This window comes from Arachis ipaensis, chromosome B04 (genome assembly GCF_000816755.2).
Source record: "Arachis ipaensis cultivar K30076 chromosome B04, Araip1.1, whole genome shotgun sequence".
NCBI classification, from domain to species: Eukaryota; Viridiplantae; Streptophyta; class Magnoliopsida; order Fabales; family Fabaceae; genus Arachis; species Arachis ipaensis.
In genome coordinates this window covers 82,685,125-82,689,212 of record NC_029788.2, presented here as the reverse complement: position 1 = coordinate 82,689,212, position 4,088 = coordinate 82,685,125, and the positions used below count along the sequence as shown (strand labels likewise).

The 4,088-nt window shown below is 32.4% G+C and overlaps 1 long non-coding RNA gene across 1 annotated transcript; it reads right to left on the bottom strand.

Annotated features, from left to right (window-relative positions):
- LOC110270688 lies at positions 2,480 to 3,247 on the bottom strand. The gene is made up of 2 exons (XR_002360330.1): positions 2,829 to 3,247; positions 2,480 to 2,753 (listed from the first exon to the last, which is right to left on the bottom strand). It is a non-coding gene; the product is annotated as an uncharacterized LOC110270688 (long non-coding RNA).

The window sequence follows — 4,088 nt, the reverse complement described above, 5'->3', positions numbered from 1 at the left end:
ATGTGAATCTGTAAGCAGAAAAAAAAAAGATGATCGTAATATTGAAATCCATCCCACGTTGGAAGCATAGCTTTACATGCATTAACCATTAAGCATAATAGAGGCTAAATTACAACCATTCAGCAGAAAAAATAAATAAATAAGGAAAAAAATAACCACCACTTTAGATATAAGAATAAAACTGCATATTGTTGTGTGAAGAATACATAAAAATTTTTAATGAACTCAATTTTTTTTTCCTTGTACAATGCCTAAGAAGGAGGAGGAAAAATGCACATTAGACCATATATGTGCTAATTTCCAAATGGAAACTAAGATGGTAACATCAACACATAATGATAAGTAAAAGAAGTAAATCCATAAGACTGTTGAAAGTGACAAGTTAAATAGACTCATAAACTAAAACACATTTCTGATATTGTAGTCTTGATCATAAACAAAAAAAAAATGATAAATAAAAAAAAGAAATTAAAGCACTATCTTTCCTGCAAAAGTAGCATAGGGCAGATTCAAAATCAACATAACATTATTCAAAATCAACTGAAGTTCGACTTAAGATGTTTTGTTCCATTACAAGAAAAACGTGGAGCAATATCGGATTTATCATCGGATTTAGCATTGCAGAATATCATTGGATCTGTCGGGAGTAACGGTGTCGAATTCGTAAGGTTAAATAAATACCGGCAGATTTACGTTTCCAACGATAAATTTGTCGGTAATAATTGGAGAGAAACAAAAATAAATTGGCGCCTCCTTTAGGGTTAGATTTACTGTCGAAAAAATCTGATAGTAAACTCAAATAAGTGAAATGCTGCGTTTTGGTGACCTACAATGGTTTACCGTCAGATTTTTCCACGATAAATCCGATGGTAATTTTGCCCTAAATCGAAGTACGAACATTCTCCCCCTTCATTTCGATTCTGTCACTCTCTCTCTCTACCCTTTCTTCTCCACTCTCTCTCTAACCCTCTACCCCTTCTCCTCCTTCCTTGTGGCCGCTGGCCACCCTAAGCCGCCGTGCCTACCTTCTCTTTCTTCCCTTCTCTCTCTAACCGACTCTAGCTCGGCCCCTACCTCTCATTCTTGTTCGCAGAACAGAGCAACAACATAGTCCCTGTTCCTCGTTCCGGCTAGCTTCCAGCTTCAGCGATCATTTGTTTGCCATTTTTCACACTAGCAACATCATAATGCCGCTGCAACTCCTTTCCCCTTCTTCGTTTCGTTTTGTTTTGGCAACCCAGGTTAGTACTCTGTTTTTAATTTCTATTTCAGTTAATTTTAGTTTTATTGATCTGATTTCTAGTTAGTTAGTTTGAATTAATTTTTTATTAGTAGATTTTAAGTAGTTAGGATAAATTAGATTAGGTTATTAGGTTCTGAATTGCTGAAAAGTGTTTGGTTATTGAACTGAATTGCAGAATATTGTTGTTGGAGTTGTTTGAAATTGTTTAAATTATGTTAATTCACTGTGTTACGTATGACTGGTTTTGCTGAGATTTGATTGCCGGATTATTTGAGAAAAAAAAGGAAATCCTTTATAATTTACTTGTACACCAATTCAATTCAAGTAATGCTAAAGGTGAATTATATGGTAAAGGTGTAAGTTTACAGATTTTTCTTTTTATGAGATGAAAGAGAGATTGAAAAAGTTAGGACTCACATTTTAAACAATAATAAAATAATAAAAAATAACTATAAAAAGAATTTATACTTTCTCTATACAACTTTAATCTGTACAATAGAGTGTCCCAATACTAAATAGCACCATTAATCCAAATGCAACTAAAATAATAAAAATAAAAAGAAACAAAACATTGGATACCAAATTAGACACAACTAGAAAATAGATTAATACAGACAGATTTAGTCTTTATTACAGACGGATTTTTGGTTACCGACGAAATTACCGACGGATTTTGTCCCTTTGTAAAAGCTCCGTCAAAAATTATTTACCGACGGATTTTTTTCCGTCGGAAAATTACCGACGAATTTTTACCAGTTACCGATGGATTTTCCCTCTGTAAATTCTCCATCTATTTCCCAAAGTCGACAAACTTTCCGACGGATTTTTCGTCGGTAATTATAGACGAATTTTTCGACGGATTTTCCGTCTGTAATTACAGATGGATTTTCTGTCTGTAATTATAGACGGATTTTCTGACGGATTTTTCGTCTGTAATTACAGACGAATTTTTTGACAGATTTTTTGTCTGTAATTTGAACCTTGGAAAATCATCTCACACTATGATTATAGACAGAAAATCTGTCTGTAAATCTGTCAGTAAGGTAAAATAATTTTTTTTATTTTTTCAAGTACAAAATAAACTTATTTTCATACAAAATAAATATAAATTTAATACAAATTTTTATCTAATTTGTATTCGAATATTTATAATATTTCAAAAAATAAACAAATTCATCGTATTATCAAACTAAAAGAAAAGTACTATAAACAAACAAGTCAATATAATTCAAAATATAAACAAAGTGTTGATACATCAATTATAATAACAAGTAACAACCATATATCAACAAAGTGTATTGATACATCAACTATTGTCCTCTAATTAAATCAAAATATACAATAAGGTTGCTTAATTAGGTTCTAAAATTGGAACTTCATCTGTACAAAAACCATTCATCATTATTGTGTCCATTGATTCAAACAGTGGGTCATGAATTGATCCTCTACCTCAGGCTTCTCTGCCTCCTTATATTTTTCTATTTCTCATCTGTTTTTCAAGTATCAAATTCTGACAAAAATATAAAAAATAGTGACAACATAATCTATATACAATGTATTCTTGAGATGAATAAGTGAGGCTCACCTCAACATCTGGTTTAGTTCCAGTGACTTTCGATTTGGGGCTGCAAGTTTAATAGGAGAAAAAGAGAAAGATAAATAAGTGAAGCTCACCATTGCATGCAAAGTATCCTGTAACTTGGCAATTTCATGTGCCTTTTCCTCTTCCAAATCAGTTTATAACCAGTCAAAAAGTAAATAAGTTTATGGTACAAGACATGAAAATCAACTTACTACTAGCTTGAATGCACAGCTTTCGCAAATAATATGACCATGGGTTAGTCAGAGAGAGAAACCAAATAATTGTTACATTCAATTACATTTGATATGCAGCCATCATTATAAGCTAAAAATAACAAACCAGACTCAAAATAGAACTGGCAAAAGATGCTGAAATCAAGTGTATATATTTTTTGAATGTACCTCTAAGTCAATGAGCCAACTATTTGCTCTTGATTCGGATCCAAGATGAAAGTGATAGGCAGGCAATGTTCCATCCAAACATACTGCAAATGTAGCACAAGAAAATATGAAGCTTAATATCAATTTTGAAGCATTTGAGACACTAATTTCGTTTCACAATAAACTAGGCTTTGCCATTAGAGAGAGGAAGCAGTAGGTACCAGCTCTTTTGACAGTAGCTCCATTGATAACAGTAATGGGCACCATGAGAGGAGGTGGCTGGGAAGGCTGCTTGCATGAAACTGATGACAATAAAGCATCGTTTACAAACTCAGATAGCTGAGCCTGAATCATGTTCAACAATCCACTTTACTCATGAAATGAATGTATGAGATACTAACCATAATCAAATAGCTCCAATTGGATACATGATTGGACAATATGGTGAAATGAATTAGTCCAAAGGAATATGAAAAACTTCACACCTCACTACACATGTTAATCATATTATTATTTTATTTTAATAGATTGAATTTTAACATCAAATACTCTATATTTTGTATGTGTGAGAATAGAAAAGATATTAAAATTTCAAAGAATAGAAAAGAGTCCATGTAGTTTAATTTGTTGATGATAACGGTTAAGAAGCTTTGTAATTTGGAGAAAGAAGAGAATAATATGTACCAGTGCCTATGGAGTCTCTCCAAGAAAGGCAAGACTTGAGTTGCTTGGCAGCTCGTTTGACATTATCACCATTTTGTTTCAGAAAGCGTTCCACACAAGCATAGTTGCAGAACTTCTCCTGTATTAATTAGTTAAATGAATCATGCATTTCGATGAAGATTTTATAAATTAGAGTTGGTTGATATATAGATACCTGCTT